We start from the raw sequence: 19,660 nt of genomic DNA, 5'->3' as shown, positions 1-19,660 counted from the left end.
TTAGCATTAAAAACTTCTCTGCCCTTGAAACGCACATTCAAAAAAAATACATTTTGCCAGTGGCAGATAAAGATTAACTTTGGGCTGTTTTCAAATCATAAGCCCCTTGCACATGAAACATACATATGCTCTTTGATACACCTTCCTGATTCTACTAAATTATATTCCTTGTACAATACAGTACAGTTGTTAGACGGCATTTTAAATTTATTGTTTTGAACATTTTTCCAGTAAACAATTAAACAAAATGCATGCACCAATGACAAAACTACCCAATTCAGAACATTTCCATCATAAGTCTACTCAACCTTCTACAGTCCACCAGTATCAGTAAATATGCACAATCTCTGAAGTAGTAAAAGTCATCTAAATAATTCCACATTAAAGAAATCTGTAACAATGAAGAGGTTGCTGCTAGCAAACAACTTTATATGTCACTGTTTATTCATCTACAAATAAAGTGCCTGTTGCCCTTGAGGAATAAATTGCCTATGTTGCATGCATTAAAAAAATAAGCTAGTAATATTGCAGTAGGGACTGTATGGCAAACTGATAACAGGTTCATAGTTACTACTCTAGGTATCTTTGCCAAAAAGGACTGCAGCATCCACCCACTTTACAACACAGTACAGTATCAGCAATGCATCTATTTACTGTGGGAGTAGAACCCACAGCCTTCTGCATCAAAAGCAAGTACACTACCTGTTGTGCTATTAATGCAAGCAGACTCAGAATAAGCAGCACTAAAGTTTTGTTCCCCTGCAGCTATCAGCTCCTTGTAAAATCTACTCGATACGCAGTTGTATTTCTGAACTTTGCAGCACAAGAAATCTGGAAAAAGCCGAAATTTATTGGGGGGGGGGGGGACAACCAGGGACACATTTTAAACATTGCTTGTATAATGTTGGAAAGTTGCTATAATAAAATGCTGTGTTACCACCATACATTTCACTGCCACGTCTTTAACCCAGGGGACCCTGTGCAAAACAGTCAGAGAAACATACCACTATGCCAAATCAGCTATTTTGTAAAAGAGAGGAAGACAAACTTAAATGGCTACCATTTAGTGAATTCAGTTCTCAGCATAGCTGTCAACCTCTTGGCACAAAACACCTGAACAAAGCCAATAATGGGGGGGAATACAGCCCCCAAACATATTCAGTGAATTCAGTTCTCACTATAGCTTTCAACCTCTTAGCAAAAAACATGTGGACAAAGCCAGTAATGGGGGAGGGAATACAGCCCCCAAACATTCAATGAATACAGTTCTCACCATAGATAACTCTCAACCTTAGCACAAATACCTGGACAAAGCCAATAATGGGGGAATACAGTCCCACAAATAGGGACAAATTTCAAATATCCATGTTATAAACTTGGACAACTGCTAGAACAATTTTGTGTTACCATGTACTTTCTGAAGAATATGAAGTCTGAAATTCAAATGCCTGTTATTTTTTAAACATTTAACCAGGAAACTAGTCTGACTTGGAACAAAAGACAATTTTCAGCAGAGCAGAGGGAAATGCCAATCACATCTTTGCAAGATGAAAGAACATGCAGACACCACACAGAAGGCACCCCAGCCAAGAATCAAACCAGAGAACCTGTAGCTGTTAGGCAACAATGCTACCAGTGCACCACTACACTACACTACAGACTTTGCAAGGAAAAATGAAGATACAGACACCACAGATTTTATGAGGAACAGAACAAATATGAGGCAAAAATCTGCAAATTTTATTTAGAAATGGTGGTGGATAGGGAATTCAGGTCCTTACTACCTGCATCCAAGGTATAGGGTTCAAGTCTGAGTATCTCTATCCACCACCATTTGCTCTCTCTAGCCACCAGTATATAGTAATTGGGGCATTACACACACACTGAAATCCAGCCAGCAACCAAAACCTGCTACACCTACCTCCTGAATGAGCCCATGCAATGAAAGTCCCACGAGAGCAGCTCACCTCTCTCAATCCTGATTGGATCTGCCTGCAGCCAAAGCAGTCCGGACCTCCTCTTCTGTGCTGTCATCTCCGCACTGATTCCTGGGTGCATTTGCAGCAATGATTGCTGGGTACCTGTCTATCTCTATCCGGACTGCTGATAAAGGCAGTCTGGACTTGTGCTTTTTTTTTTTCTGTTTGTTTTTTAGTTTTAAAGATTTTTATTTTTATTTTTCTAGGTGGGAGGGCTGCAGTCCGGCAGTCTGATACCACGAGCCACCCCTGCTTTGGAGTAATGGATAATGTTTCACTGACAAGTACTCTCTTTGGGCATTGTTATTGTCATTAGAATGAGAAGGAGAGTCCCTTTAGGTTGCTGGCTTACTGTTTGCTGGTAAACTTCTATATTTCTTCTTTAGCCTGTTCTCCATCCAAAAATATCTGTGATCCTCCAGGAAAAATATCCTAAATAATGCTGGATACAGCAGCTTGAATCTCACACCTGCCTCTTGACATTCCCTGATAGCAGAGATAAACTAAACTTCTTTCTGCTTGATGTATACTGAATAATAACTTTCCAGAAACACTCTAGTGTCCCCAGCTGACAATACTTTATCATTCTGACACACTTTTTTGTCAATAGCAATTCCTTCTGCGGGTATGACTGCATCTTTAGTACTATAAGACTTGGCTTCTTCCTCATATTGCATATACATATATATATATATATATATATATATATATATATATATATATATATATATATATATATATATATATATGTGTGTGTGTGTATATATATATATATATATATATATATATACACACACACACACACACACACACACACACACACACACACACACACACACATGCACAGGCACACACACGCACACACATACATACATGCAGAGTTTTCCATTCAGATAACAAATCCTGCTGTGGAGTACCAGTCCAGCTGCTTATTTGTACATATGTAAATGAATGCAATCTATTCCTTCTAATTTCTCTGGTATAGCACAAACTCTTGGATTTCTGTGCATGCTCTGTCTTGTAACTACTATTTTTAACAGTTCTTTTTGAGAAGCCAAATACTCAACCCACTCCTTCCTTTATTTCATCTTCTGATTATTGCAGTTTTATCATTTGAGTGGCTACTTAAAGCATTTTCTATTCTTTCCCATCTTTATATATTTCTAGTGTCTTACTTTTTTTGAACACCTCTGAAAGCTTAAACCTGGACCCCCTTTTGCTGAATAGCTGCAGGGCTTTTCCCCACCAGTGTTTTCTCCTTTTCTAGTTTTCTCTTACTTTCTCCAGATCCAGAGTCCTTTATTTGCTGATACCCAAAACAGAGTTAGAATGAAGGAATAGACGCTTTGCACATGACAAAGCATGAAGCATACTATATTTCATTACACAGAGTATGAGTGTGTGGTCAGAACACTGCAAGAGTAGAGCACCTGTTCCAGTTTGTAATACTTCTATATCTGTGATGGAGATAACACAGCTTTCCAGTTTATAGTTATCCCCATATTTTTTCACTACATGTGAGTTCTCATTTTACCACTAAGTAGAAGATATCAAATACTAAAAGGTCCAACCCCTTTCCTTATAATGCTGTACTTGTTCTGTGCAAAGTGTCTAAGAGTATTAGGTTCCTAGGTTCATAGGATGAGGACGATACTAGGCTATTGGCCTGGAGGCCCTTATAAGCCTAGCCAAGAATTTTGCCCATGTTCCCACAAATTCAGCACCTGTTTCCCCTGTCTAGCAGAGACACAGGTGGGAGCCCAGGGGTGCAGTTTCTATTTCCCATCCAGTTGTCCAGTTTTCTCTTAAAGAGGGCTAATGAGGCACTCTGCTTGACATGGAGAGGGAGTCTATTCCACAGATGGCTGAGTCTTTGGGACACAAATCTATCCCACCAAGTTCTATTAATGTCGCAGACCAAGTTGAGGCCTTGTGTGTGAGTTGCGTGAGTGGAGTTTGACTTATGGAAATGCTGCAACTCCATCAAAGCTGGGTCTGAGACAGCCATGTATTCCCAACACAGGTCCCTTCTGAGCAGTCTGTACAAGACTGAGTAGAGGGACAGGGCTTTTAGCCTATTTCAATAGGATAGGTGTTTTAAGCCCTGGATTTTCCTGGTCACAAACCTCTGTGGTCTCTCCAGCTGCTGCATATGCTTGGCAAGGTACATGCCGAAGGGGACATTGCACTTGATAATGGGTCTGGTAAGGGAGGAGTACAGGGACATTATGACCTCCTTGTTCCTGAATGAAATGCCCTTACTTATGAGGTGGGCCATTTAGAAAGCCTTCTGTACAAGGGAGGCAATGTGGTGGTCAAAAATCAGGTTGCTATCAACCTGGGTGCCCAAGTCCCTCATAACTGATTGCATGCTTAGTACATTGCTATTAATGTGATAATTAGTGGAAACAACATTTTCCCCAAAGGGGATAGTGATGCATTTCTTGGCATTCAGTTTGAGGCCATGCTTCTGGCACCAGTCATTAGTTTGGGTAAGGCCCTCTTGTAGGATGTTCACATCACTACGGGAATTTAAGACAGTGCCCAGCTTGCAGTCATCTGCAAACCTGGTCAGCCACAGACCACTGGTTTTGGCTTGCACCTCAGAAAAGTATATCCCAAACAGTAGAGACCCCAAGACCAATCCTTGGGGTATGCTGCTCATTACAGTTCTACTACTAGAGGTGGCATCCCCTATTTTGACTGAGTAGGTTCTATCAGTGAGTCATTTAGCTACCCATCTGGTAACATATGGATTGATGCCTAGCTGAGAGAGTTTATCTATTATGCCTAAGGGGAGAATAGTGTTAAAAGTTTTGGCTAGGTCAAGGTAAGCGGTGTACACTGTCTTCCTCTCATCCATGCCTTTGGTGACTGTTGCGAAGAAGTTGACCAAGTTTAGCAGGCATGATCTCCCTTTGACAAAGCCAAACTGTGTGGGGTCAAGCATTTGGAAGTTGCCATTGTCCTTGTTTATAAGGATTCCCTTTAGTTTAACTCTCTAAATTCTCTTATGTGATGCAGTTAAATGCATACCAGTTAATTTTAACTATTTTATCTTATTCAGTGTCTCTATATGCAGGATCAAATTAAATATTATTAGCAAATACATTTTAATATGCATTTCAGTGATTTATTTGTGCATTTACATTTTGTTTTTCAGAACGTGTGACTAGACAGAGAACATTTTCAGTGAATAACCAAAGAGAAAAACTGCAGTATGCACTAAATAAAGAATACTACAGATATGTCTACTATACAGTATAGCACTGTTTCATATAAGTTACAGAGCTCCAATTTCTGTTTGCAAGGAACTCACTTGTACCTTTCACACTTCCAGTATGCTTTAATACAGCCATTAATTCTTTCCCTGTCCTTTTTCTACTTTAATAATATGGAAACAAATCTTCATGGTCTTGGATGATGCAAATTCCTGTCAGGTCCAGCTGGATCATTGAATGATCTGAAGGAAACTGTTACTGTGTCTAATGTTCTAATTACAGGATCAAACAGTTATCCAACCAAACATTAGTTAATCCTACTAGCTACTCTTATTTACTCAGGTAAGCATGAATTAATTTTCAGTGGAATAATGGACTCTTTGGACAGCCTATGGGCTCATTTCTTTCAAAGGAGTTGTCAGTCTGCCATGCTGTCTCTGAAGTATATCCTTACATGCAGGAATCTTATTCAGAGAGGGGTTTATGAAAATGTTATAGTCCTCTCCTTTTGATTAATGGGAAGTCCCAGTCACTACACTGACATACATCTCTACATACTTTTGGGTCAAAGGAATTAGCTGGTATGATTCTTGCCCCCATCTCCTGTCGCAGGATTGATATCACTCTTCCTTTGGTATTAGTCTAATATTTTAGTGCTGCACTGACATAAGAAGTCTCTTACAGCTTGAGATGAAAGCGCTTAACCTTTTCTATATTTTATCTTAATAAACAGCTTTACTTGCTTTTGGTCTTTGGATGTTTTGGATACTATTGGCATTTGTATTGGATGTAGCACAGTCGTGGGGGGGTCAGTTACTTGCTCAGGATGGCTTTTTATGCTCTCTGACAGTCTTAGTTGAGCCATCTTTTTGACACACTGCTTTTGCTTTACATTTGATGTGGTCAACATATGACAATAAAGGTATAGCAGCATATACTGCAGGTGTCATTAAAACCATATACTCAGCTGACATGGTCTAAAGGAGAAGTATAATAACATATTGTTGCTAGTGAATGAATTTCCATGCACACAGCATATTCACTATGTCCTGTTATCTATACATATGGATTTTTTCTACATTTTGCCTAGAGTTTGGCATTGCACACCAATGCCAAGGGACGGTGAATGGCTCTTCAGGATCTATAGCATCGGCTGCACTAGCAAGGTTACCTCAGTGCAATGCTGCTTAAATTTGATGCTGTCATGGTGCCAGTGCCTGTAGCGGTCTCTTAGCTGCTCACCCCCTGCTTTTATCCAGGTTAGAAACTCTGTACATAGACACTCAGCTTCAGGTTTTCTCTTTGTTCCAAAGATCAGCTTCTATCAACATCCTCCCCCACCATCAATTATGTCTAAGTGTGGTAGGTGTAGAGTTTGTAGATTTATCAGTGAGGGTACACACTTGGTTGTAAAAGGTTTTGATCGTACAATTGCATGCCCAGGTCAGTGTAACTGTAATACAAAATGTTTAGTTTATGTGGCTTCTTGCAGTACATGTGACGCATTCTATGTTGGGATGACCACACGTAGGTTGCGAGATCGAATAAGTGAGCATGTACGCAGTATAAAGAGTAAGGATGCACATAATGCGTTGTTTATACACAGTTGTTATTGCAAGAATTTCAAAAAGTTCTTGTTTTTTGTTATTGACAGGGTATATGAGGATCAAGGGGGTGATATAAGCAACAAGGTGGCCCTTTTAGAAGTTCAATGGCAGGTGAGATTAAATGCCATGAGGTGTCCGGTATTAATGAATGTATATCCATCAAACCAGTGTTAAAACAGAAAGCAAGTTGTATTTAATTCAAAGGGTGAGGGTATTGTGTTATGCTGCACCTACTCTATTCTGTTTAACAGAGTCATCATTTTCAAGGTCTACAGGCTGAGATATATGTATTTTATATTCATATATTTTTGTAAGTTTTCTTAACATATAAGTGTATGTGTATATGTACAAGTCATAGTATGCAGTTAATTGTTGTGATTTATTTTGTGTTCTAATTTTTTTAACATTTTTTAGAATTGTATTAGAATAGGTTTTGTATCTTTAATTGGGTTGAGGCAGTGCTTGGGCTCATTGGTGCATTTAAAATGTGATGTCATTGTTTAATAAGTTCTAATTATGTATATATATGTTGATTGTGATGTTCTAACCAACTCTGAGGATGCCTTTTTAGGTGAAAGCGCTTAGTCGTTGGACGTGTCTGTGAATAAATTCTCTTGGTTTTTCATTGTTGGTCCTTGATTCAGGTTCCTGTTGTTGCCTTTCGTCATTTTTACAATTTTGCTGTGCCCTTTTGTAGGGTTGCATTTGGTTGTTTGATTCCTTGTGTGTGGCAGCACTGTTTTCTGGATCGTGGGTTGACGAAAACCATGGAGAATGCTTTAAAGGAACTTTCTTTTGCTGTACAAAAATTGTTAAAAACCTATGAGAGGGATAATGGTAAAGATGGAGATACGGCGTGTGTCAGTCCTACTGACACGCAAGTTGAACTATTTACCCTCCATTCTCCCGTTAATGACACTGACTCTATTCCACCAGGGCAAAATTATAATAGGTCGGATACCTTTGCAAATGTTGTTTCCAATACAAGGGAAACAACGGGTTTGAGTTTGCCCGGTGTTTCGGCTGTTCGTGGAGTTCCGGATTCTGGTGTGCTAGCTCCAGGGACCAATCGGAGGGAGTCTGATGGTGTTGGTGCTGCCTCAACCAATCGGAGTCGACCTGCCAGAGGGGCCTTGTCGGGGGAAGTGCAAAGAAGAAGACGGAGCCATGATTTGCAGTCATGGCTGGAGGCTCCGGTATTTTCAGTGGATGTTAACGGCTTGGTTCGTTCTGATATGCAGTCGGCGAGTTTCCATAGCTTGGAGGAGCAGATAGTAAGGTATGATAAGCTTTGTGTCAAGTACAGGGCACTCCAGCTTGACAATTTGTTCCTTGAGCAGTCCAAGGCACTTAAACAGGTGCCTAAAGGGCTCCGGTTATGGAAGCAGCCGATGGGAATTGAAGAAGGCAGTGAAGCCTTCTCTGAATTGATTACCCTTTTCGATAAGGCAGGGTTGGATATGTTAGACATTGTTATCAAGAACAATGTGACCAGGTTAACAGCACTGCGAGGAGAAATTTGTAGATTGCATGACAGCATTACCACAGACTTAATTTTTTTTCAATATGAGGAAAAATTCCATAGGGTTCTTAGGAACCTGGAAGCTTTTGTGGCCAAAAGTAAGGCATTGAAACACAAAAAGTTAGCCAGAGACAAGCTTGACTATCAAAATCATACTGCCTACCCCCCAGGCAATAAATTGCAATACAGACGGGTTGGTGATATTGTTCATCAGGGTGGGGTGGGGCAAGGTAGATCTGTCTCTGGCCATGCCAGTAACTCTGATATGGCTCAGACTGCAATGCATGACATTGGTTTTGAAGAGGAAGTTTTTTTGGAGCAGGCAATGGGACCTCGCAGGTCCGAGAGACTGAGGAACAAAGACTGGAGACCGATGAGGGTGGACAGACATTTGGACAGCAGTCCGAGGGGCCACCAATTGAGGAGGCTTTAGGGACTTTTGTCAAATTGGACATTGATGCCAAAAATGTATGTGTTGAGCCCAATTACACTGATGTTTTAATGTGTGTCAACAATGGGGGGGGTGTGTATTGTAATGAATGCAGGATATTACATGATGGTGTTATGTGCAACAGTAACAGCAGTAATTGTTCAGTCAATGGAGATGATCTGGAAGTGAATGACTCTGATGATATAGGCAATGTATATGAAATAGTATTGCCTCATTGTATCAGTGATAACAGTTGTAATGGACTGGAGTGCAGACAAAAAGACATCATAAATGGGTGTGCAAGTGACAATTCCATTGTGACATGTGTTGGGTGTAAAATTATCAAACAACAAGGTTTTTTTATATATAATTACACTGATATGATAGTTGGGGATGTACATTTTCAATTGTTTACTAAAGGAACTAGTTTTGTACCTAGTTTCAGATTGGATGTCTCACAGGTTTTGATTAATATTAAGTTGTTTATGAGGAGACTAAATCTGGAACTATATTATCATGATAAGAAGGGGATGGATTGTGATAACTGTGATTCCAAGTTAAAAAGGAAGAGTACATTCATACCACCTAGTAGTTATGTGGTTTCAGTCTTGGAAAATCTTATGGAGTTCGAGGTTAGGAGGATATGTGGCAGAAAGGATGTTAGTTCTGATAACCTGACCCCTGCAGAGAGAAGTGTTCTCAAAGAGCTGGAATCTTCGAACAGTATTAGATGCATGAAACCAGACAAAGGGGGGGGAATGGTGTTGATGAACCAAATGGATTATTCGACATCTATGATGGGTTTACTTGCAGATACAGATACTTATACAAGGGTATCGGTTAATGAAATGAACGTGGCCTATAGAAGAATTGATTTGTATTTATTGGATGCCCTATTTCAAGGTGAAATAACAGAGTCGGAATTTGATTTTCTTACAGTTAGATACCCTGTTACTCCAAACATTTTTGGTATACCTAAAGTACATAAAGGGCTGGAGCAGCTACAATTTAGACCAATTGTATCTGCCAGGGGTTCCAAGACTGAACCCCTTGCAGCGTTTGTGGATGAAGCGTGTAAAATAGTTGTTAGTGATGTAGCTCATATCATCAAGGATTCCTGGCACTGTTTGGAGAGGTTGAAGGCTTTTGTTAAGTGTACTAGGAACTTTTGTTTTTTGACAATAGATGTTGTGAATTTGTTTTCGGTCATTCCGCACGGTGAAGGCATGGAAATGTTTCGGGACAGCTTATTGCTTAGTTCCAGTTTTGACAAAAGCAAGATTAATATCATTTGTGATTTGATGGAAACTGTTTTGAAAAATAATTTCATCAAATTTGAAGGTGAGGTATATCAACAGTGTTCGGGAGTGGCCATGGGTGCAAGATGCACACCAGTTTTTGCAAACCTTGTACTATTGGCATGGGAGAGAACCTGTATTTTTCAATCCAGATTTTGGGAGAAAGTAGTGTTGTACAACAGATACTTAGATGATTTACTCATCCTATGGGATGGTGATGAGAGCAGTGTTATTGAGTTCATGGAGTACATTAATTCCTCCACTAGTTTTTTGCGATTCACATACACATATTGTGTGGATAGGGTGAACTACTTGGATTTGACAATTTTTAAGGATCATGAAGGATTGGCTAGTACATTATATAGGAAAGATAGCTATTCCAACTCCTTTTTGCATTTTTCCAGTTGTCACCCCTATTATCAAAAAAGAGGGGTGGCAAAGGGACAAATGGTACGGTTATCTAGGATAATCAGTGATGATATTCTTTTTAGAGAGGAAATGTACAAGCTTGTGGGTATGTTTATGGATAGGGGGTATCCACTTAACCTTTTATTAAAGGTTAAAAAGGAAGTAGTCAGGAAAAGGAACACTGTTTTTGAACCTATATTGAGAAGTGAAGTTAATGGGGCGAGTAGTATGGAGTTGAACAACATGAATAAGGATATAGGGAAGAATAAAGCCTGCTTGATTCTTAACTATAATGAGAAGGCCACTGTCATTGCAGCATCGGTACGTGAAGTATGGAATCACTGTTTAGATAAGGACACTAAGGACATAATTGGGAAGGCACCTAGGATTGTGTTTAGTAAAGGTGTTAACTTAAAAGCAATTATGGAAAGGGTGCCCAGGGTCAGGAAATCAATTATGTCTAAGTGTGGTAGGTGTAGAGTTTGTAGATTTATCAGTGAGGGTACACACTTGGTTGTAAAAGGTTTTGATCGTACAATTGCATGCCCAGGTCAGTGTAACTGTAATACAAAATGTTTAGTTTATGTGGCTTCTTGCAGTACATGTGACGCATTCTACGTTGGGATGACCACACGTAGGTTGCGAGATCGAATAAGTGAGCATGTACGCAGTATAAAGAGTAAGGATGCACATAATGCGTTGTTTATACACAGTTGTTATTGCAAGAATTTCAAAAAGTTCTTGTTTTTTGTTATTGACAGGGTATATGAGGATCAAGGGGGTGATATAAGCAACAAGGTGGCCCTTTTAGAAGTTCAATGGCAGGTGAGATTAAATGCCATGAGGTGTCCGGGTATTAATGAATGTATATCCATCAAACCAGTGTTAAAACAGAAAGCAAGTTGTATTTAATTCAAAGGGTGAGGGTATTGTGTTATGCTGCACCTACTCTATTCTGTTTAACAGAGTCATCATTTTCAAGGTCTACAGGCTGAGATATATGTATTTTATATTCATATATTTTTGTAAGTTTTCTTAACATATAAGTGTATGTGTATATGTACAAGTCATAGTATGCAGTTAATTGTTGTGATTTATTTTGTGTTCTAATTTTTTTAACATTTTTTAGAATTGTATTAGAATAGGTTTTGTATCTTTAATTGGGTTGAGGCAGTGCTTGGGCTCATTGGTGCATTTAAAATGTGATGTCATTGTTTAATAAGTTCTAATTATGTATATATATGTTGATTGTGATGTTCTAACCGACTCTGAGGATGCCTTTTTAGGTGAAAGCGCTTAGTCGGTGGACGTGTCTGTGAATAAATTCTCTTGGTTTTTCATTGTTGGTCCTTGATTCAGGTTCCTGTTGTTGCCTTTCGTCATTTTTACAATTTTGCTGTGCCCTTTTGTAGGGTTGCATTTGGTTGTTTGATCCTCCCCCACCATCAACCACCACTATTGCTGGAATGCAACCCTCATTTATCTTGTGTTAAATATTTTAGGACATCAGCAGTGTGCAATAATGAAGTCATTACAGTCAATTCTCCAGCCTTTCCAGAGTCCATCATGGAGGGGGAAATCAGGTGGGAGAAAGCTGTTGGAGATGCTGTTGCAGAAGATGAAGTAGTATGCAAGACTGAAACAGACAAGACATCAGTTCAAGTAACATCACCCTCAGCTGGTGTAATTGAAGAGTTTGTGGTGCCAGATGGTGGAAAAGTAGAAGGAGGAGCACCACTTTTTAAACTCAGGAAAATAGATGGAACACTTGCTAAAGCAAAACCGGCTGCAAAACTATGCCAGAAGCTGATACATTTATACCTTCTCCTGCACCTTCAACACCACTTCCTCCTCCTTCCCTTCCTACTGAGGTGGCTTCAGGACCTATGCTGTCTGCAATGCCACAAGTGCCTCCTGTAACTGTACAAGTCATGGACAGTAAACCAGTTTTAGCCATCAAGCCTACTGCAGCTCTTCCATCCCCTGTTATGGACACCAGTGCCAAAGGCATCCAATCTGAACAGAGTGTGAAGATGAACCAGATGAGATTGAGGACTGCACAGAAGTTAAAAGAAGATCAGAATGTGTGTGTAATGTTGACCCCTTTTAATGAAATTGATACAAGTAATATACAGGACATGAGGGTGCATCACAGAGATTCCTTCTTGAAGAAACACAATTTGAAACAAGGTTTTATATCAGCTTTGTGAAGGCAGCAGCATATGCCTTGCAGGACTAGCCTGTTATAAATGCTGTTATTTACAACACAACCAAAGAAATTGTTTACAGAGATTATACTGACATCAGTGCTGCTGTCGTGACACCAAAGGGTTTAATACAGTGTTGCTGTGGTGACACCAAAAGGTTTAATAGTTCCTGTCATCAAAAATGTTGGGTCAATGAATTTTGCCGATATCGAGAATGCCATTAATGATCTGGGAGAAAGGGCCATAAGAATGAGCTTGCCATTGAAGATACGGATGGTGGAACCTTTATGATCAGCAATGGAGGAGTGTTTGTGTCTGTTTGGAACTCCCATTATAAACCCACCTCAGTCTGCAATCCTGAGCATGCATGGCATCTTTGATCGACCAGTAGCAGTTGCAGGAAAGGTTGAAATGCGACCGATGACGTATGTAGCCCTGACATATGATCTCTGTTTGATTGATGGCAGAGAAGCAGTTACTTTCTTGCGTAAAATCAAGGCCAGTGTGGAAGATCATCATGTATTGTTTATTAGACAGTTAAGCCATAATGTCAGCATATGAAAAATGTTTATCCTTCTCTGTTTGGTCAGAGCAGCAACTCATTCTTGCCATCACTGGAATAATGGCTTTTGGGAACATGAAGCCATCAGATTCTTGGTGGCTTTCTCTATGGATTCTACCATTCGAAAGGCTCACAGCAAAAAAGGTCCCATTACCTGAAGCAGAACTCCCTATGTCTGGAAAGAATTATCAGTCAGAAAATTTCACTTGACAACCACAATGTAAAAATTGTACCAGGACTCCCAGGATCTGTTGAATGCCTTGCTTCATTTGTGTAGCTATTTTGATGACTGCTACCACTGTTTTGCTTTATTTCATAGTTATCTTTACAATGTAAAATAATAGTATGATTAAGTATAGCAACTGTGTTGCAAGTAATTCCAAATTGGTGGGTTTAGCCCTATACTAAAAAGATGCTCTTTTACCATTGTAACTGAAAGCTTATGCTGTTGATAAAAAATGAGTTCCCAGGGTACATTTGCTTGAAATGCATTGCTAGGCTTGTAAGGGCCTTAGTGGTCATTGGTCTAGTAACAACCTATGACCCTATGAACCTATAAAGGAACTCACAGTTAAAGCAGAATAAAGGCAGGACTTTGAAACATTTACTGTACCATTTATTTAGACTGCTGAATGTATAAAAATGCAAATCCATATGTGTACTGTTGACATAAATCGAGTGATGTTCATTTTTATACAGTACTTCACTGTAGTCATTGCCTCTCACATATGCAGGAATTATCACATTTACTTATGTAATACCATCCTGACAACATGTGTAAAAATTAGAGAACAACTCCCAAAAATGTGAGCTTAAACACGTAATGTAGTAAAACCAAAAAAGTCCCAGGCAGAAGGCACAGAAGACAAACTTCTATAAAATACCAAAATTAAAACCATAAAAAACTTTTTATTAACAAAGTTAAGTGCTTTTGCAGTGAAACCTACTGCTTCTTCAGGCAACTAAAGATCAAATAAGACATACTTAAATACAAAACATCTAAAAACAACAGCCAATAAAAAGCTTGCCTAAATCATTTATCAATTAGTACAACATTTAAAGGAGCAGCCATTCCTGTCATGAACTTCCTTACTTAAATTTCTAGGCCCTCAATACAGGTTTAAGTGGAACACTATTGTTGAGCCCAAGACCTCTATGTGAGCCCAACCATAAGATCCATTGTAATTGAATATTCTCAGTTTTATTAATAATGTCTCCCAACCTCATATTAGTCTCAACAACATGTAAAACCTGAAAAATGAAGGTGTGATTAATACCTTCTTGAATCGTATGCTTGGCTAATGCACTAAAGTCAACAACTTTCTTAGTGCAATAAAGGTGATCTCTCATTCTTTCCCTCAATTTACAGTTGGTTTCACCAACATAGGATCTGAAGCAAATAACACAATGTGCCACATAAACCAGATGTTTGGTATTACAGTCAGCAGTGACTCTCAGCTGCCATAACCTACTGGTCCCAGGATGCTTAAAGAACCTGGACTCATCTATATTAACACAGTAGGCACAAGCACCACACTTAACGGTACCTCCCCAGGTTATGTCAGTAGGACTCCTTCTAGGGTAGCACAAGTGTTGCTTCAGATTCATTCTATTTCTGAAAAGAAATTTGGGTTGGGGTCCAACTACTGCTGAGATCCTTTCATCAACCTGCATAATGGGCCAATTCCTCACCAAAATGTCTTGTATAATCCCAACATCCTGAGTGTAGGACAATACAACAGGAAACACGGGAGACACAGTGCTAGATGTACATGGGTATGAGAAGTAGGGCCTCGCCTGTCCACTCCACTCATTTAACACTTTACAGTGAGCCTTATATATTTCCTTTTGTTTATAACCCCTTGATTAAAATGCTGCTCTCAAATAATCCATTTACAAAAGAAAATCCTCCTCATCGTCAGATAAGCAAGATACTTGCATAGCCTGGCCTGTGAGGATGTTAGAAAATACATAATGGGGTGCATACTATCCCTGTGTAGAAAAGATGGAACATAGCACTTTTTTCTATTTAACTTGGTACAAAAACTGATCTCTTTTCTAAAAACAGTAACATCCAAATAACTAATGGTAAGTGAGGAATAATTCATAGTAAAATGAAGAAAACCATTGCTACAGTTAATTTCTTGAAAAAACCTTTGTAGCATGTCTTCGCTACCATGCCATGCTGTGATGATTGGGTGAAGATAGATAAAAGGCTGCCAGCCTAGACAGATAGAATTTTGGAGATAATTCTGTCATCTGTAAATACTAATGTAAACCACAGGCTTGTTGTCTTAAATGATAAAAATAGTTTTACATGTGGAACTGAAAAAAATGTAACAATAGTGCACTCTGCTGACCAAGTAAATCATGTTGTGAACCTTTAATGTAAACACGGTTCCGGAAGGTCTTGATGAAGGAATTCTTGCTATTGTTTTAAGGCCAGAGTTAATGGCCGGAATTTGCATGCATAAATGTCCTTAATGGCTTTGCTTCCTGACCTGGTGTGAGCTTACTAAAGAATGTAGCCTGTTAGCCTGGGAACCTCAGAGAAGTGTGAAGAATGATGTAAAGTGAACCAGGAATGTCATTTTAAAAACAGAGAGAATCAGACATCATTAAGCATTTTTTGTCTTGACCATCCAACTCATCAGCACTGTCTTGCTCTTTATGTAAGTTTATCTTAGACTTGTGTTTTCTCTTAGAAATAGCTAGAAACTAGAAAGATTAGACTGTGTTTTTCTGTGATGTCAGAACTGTACAACTGAATTACGTAAGTATTTCTCTGAACTCTTGACTAGCACTGTGTAGTAAAAAGTATTGTCTTGTGTTTTGACTATTTTTTGTTAAATATTTTAAACCCTTTCAGCTGTGGTTGTTTTTGTAGAGATAATTTAAGCTCTTTAGAGTACTTGCATGTCTTTGGAAAATTGTACAAAGCCACTCCAATAGCTTTCGTCATGGGCTATACTACCAATTGGATAATAATATTGCACAGTAATAATTGGACACCTTTTTAAGGGCCTTTGAGTAGCTGATAAATATTAGTGGGTGGTGGCAGCTGGTACTACCGTATAGTCTGGGAAAAAGGGGCACAGCTGGAGAACCTGTGCCAGCCTTCCCCAGGAGTGTCTGTGTAGTTGTATAAACTCTTCTCAAAGTGTATGTGTGTGTGTGTGTGTGTGTGTGTGTGTGTGTGTGTGTGTGTGTGTGTGTGTGTGTGTGTGTGTGTGTGTATGTGTGTCAGCTACTTGGGCAGGGACATGAAGCACTGGTTGGACAGAAAGGGTGCTGGAGGTTTTAGCTTGCCCAGTAGGCTGAGATCTGGACCCAATAGCTGTGCCAGTGGGGAGTCTTATTGGGGACCTGGAGAGCAAGGGAGCGACCAGCCCCAGACTGACTGTGATTTCTGTGTACTCTTAAGGGAAATTGCACTTTAATGTGTGTATTTGCTATCCTTTCCTCCTATAGACACCCCTCACTGGTGTTAGTGGTGAGGATTGAGGCTCCTTGATTGCTGGACCAGAGCACAGGTGTCACATATTACTTGTTTGGCAGTGGTGAGATATCCACACCACATATTAATTGGTTGGCAAATACTAATTGGCTTGTACTGGTGTGGGTAGAGTGAATTCCTGTAGCTTGTGTACAGTAAGCTCTGAAGGTGTTTTGTACTCTAAATCAGCCACACAGTGAATACTCAGATCACAATTGTTTTATTCTTTTGTTAGCTTAGTTAGTTAGGTTGAGCAGGCAGCATGTCAGCAGAGGAGTATGGAAAGCTGACAAGGAGCCAGCTGGCGGAGATGTGCCAGGCTAGGGGACTGGTGCATGTAAACCTGACTAAGGCAGACCTGATTGCAGCCTTGGTTACAGCTGTATTAGAAAACAGCAACCAGAAGGACAATCAGACTGGCAGTGGAGATATAATACCCTCAGAGAATGGACAGCTGAACCTTTCTGCAGAGGACTTAAAAATCCATCTGTAGCTAAAGAGACTTGAGTTGGAGGCCAGGCATTTGGAGCTAGAAACAGCTGAGAGACTGTGGAGTCTACAGGCTAAGGAGAATGAGAAACTGCTACACCTGGAAGCTGGGGAAAAGGAGCAGCAGAGGGAGCATGAGAGGGAAATGCTGACTCTACGCCAGAGTCATGGAGGTAATGGGGAAGGGAGTAACTGGACCCCAGAAGCACAAAAGGTCAGTAAATTTCTTCCGCAGTTTAACAAGGGATTCATTTTGATAGTTTCATTCATATGTTTGAGAGGGTATGCAAACAGTATGGTGTTGACCAAAGGCTCTGGGTATGGTTCCTGACCCCCTTGTTCCATAGTAAAGCTGTAACTGTTTTGTCAAAAAATGTCTGACGTTGCATGTTTTGATTATACTGCTGTTAAAAATCACTTCTTAGAATTGTTTAAGTTAACACCTGAAACGTATAGGAAAAAGTTTTGTGAGCATAGATGCAAGGCAGATGAAAGTGTGTGTGAATATATTGCTGAACTGAGCACTTATTTACATAGGTGGGTGAGTGGATGTCAGGTCACCACTTTTGAAGGGCTGGCAGACCTTTTGGTGAGGGAAGTAGCCCTTAGCACTTTGCCTGAGGACATGAGGATCTGGTTAGCTGATAGACAATGTGCCACTTCAGATGAGTGGGGGAAGAAGGGAGACCTATACCTGGCAAGCAGGGCAGCCCTGCACAGGAAAGGGACCCCCAGGGTTGCTCATGGGTCTAAAGGAACCCATGGTGGGCAGCACGGACTGCCCCAACAGAATCTGCCAGTAGCAGGGGAAGCCACTGGTCCAGGTACATGTCCAGGAGCTAGGGTTAAATGTTTTGAATGCAACCAGTGGGGCCATGTGGCATACAGATGTCCATGGAGGCAAGGTGGGGAACAAAAGATGAGGGAGCCAGTAAGTGGGAAAGACAAAATGCCAATAGTAGGTTGTCTTGAGACAACAAGGGTACAAAACTATCTTCCTGCAGATGTCCTGATAGGTAAAGATTTGGATGAGGCAGTACCATGTGTTTGTGCAGTTACACGCAGTCAGTCTAGGAGACAAGCATGTGGGTCTGGTAGCCTTGGGGGGGGGGGACTCAGACACACTGCATACTTACAGCCAGGACTGGTGAGATGGTTACTTCAGGGAGGGAGCTACCCAGTAGCAGTGAGACTGAAGGTGAGCCACAGCTGCTTGTGGGTACTGATGGTTCCTTGGACAGACTGACTGCAAAGGTAGAGGTGAGTAGTAGCACCCAGGCTGACAGTGAGGCACCACTGTCAGAGGATGCCAGATGTCCTGTGGAAGGGGAGCTGGGAAAGGTTACAAGGAGAGAGTTGAGACAGGCTCAGCTTTCAGACCCTACATTGCAAGGCCTGAGGCAGGTAGCTAGGGAGGCACCTGATTCTCAAGGAAAGGGGAAATCTGTATACTGGGACAAAGGGTTACTATACAGAGAGTGGACCCCTGAGGGAGGGCTAGAAGGTGAGAGAGTACACCAGTTGGTAGTGCTTAGAGCCTACCATCTGGCGCTTCTAGCCATAGCCCATGATATTCCCTTTGCAGGTCATATGGGCATAAAATGTACAAAAAGGCATATTATGCAGAACTTCTATTGGCCTGGAATTTCCAGGGATGTAACAGGGTACTCCAGGACCTGTGAGCAGTGCCAAAAGGTAGGCAAGGTAGGAGACGAGGTGAGAGCTCCTTTGATGCCTTTGCCTGTGTTTGAGGAGCCATTTCAGAGGGTAGCTATGGATATTGTAGGTCCTCTGAGTTCACCAAGTTCCACAGGGAAAAGTATATCTTAGTGGCAGTGGATTATGCTACATGATACCCTGAGGCATTGCCTTTGTCCTTTACTGAGGCAGAGGAGGTGGCAAAGGCTTTGTTAGAGAGTTTCAGCAGGGTATGTTTCCCAAAGGAAATACTGACTGACGGAGGTGCCAATTTCATGTCAGACCTGCTGACTTGTCTGTGGAAATCCTGTGGGGTGAAGCACATGAAGACCACCCCGTACCATCCCTAGACAAATGGTCTTGTTAAGAGGTTAAACTCTACAATCAAGTCCATGCTACGGGCATTTGCAGATCAGTTTAAGAGGGAGTAGGACAAATATTTGCCCCATCTGTTGTTTGCTTACAGAGAGGTTCCCCAGGAATCCACAGGTTTTTCACCATTTGAGTTGCTGTATGGGCCTAGGTTTCTTAAATTGCATTCTAGGTGCATTCAACTGGTCATTGAACATCAACTTTAGGGCTACATTTCATGTAAACAGTCTCAATTCAATTATACAGCTACTAATGTCAGTTTTACTAGTGGGTATAAACCCCAGCCCTTTTGCTAATAAGGAATACTCAGCTGGTTAAAGAGCATACCTAGAAATATTCCAGACTAGTCCCCATCACTCAGAACACGGCTG

At 40.5% G+C, this 19,660-nt stretch overlaps 1 pseudogene; it reads left to right on the top strand.

Moving 5' to 3' along the window:
* Positions 1 to 7,574: 7,574 nt before the first annotated feature.
* On the top strand, positions 7,575 to 13,233 carry LOC122797650 (annotated as a pseudogene).
* Positions 13,234 to 19,660: the final 6,427 nt, after the last annotated feature.

The sequence above is a fragment of the Protopterus annectens genome, chromosome 3.part1, assembly GCF_019279795.1.
Source record: "Protopterus annectens isolate FY-2018-M chromosome 3.part1, PAN1.0, whole genome shotgun sequence".
NCBI classification, from domain to species: Eukaryota; Metazoa; Chordata; order Ceratodontiformes; family Protopteridae; genus Protopterus; species Protopterus annectens.
The sequence above is the reverse complement of the archived record's forward strand: the minus strand, read 5'-3'. Positions and strand labels throughout refer to the sequence as shown.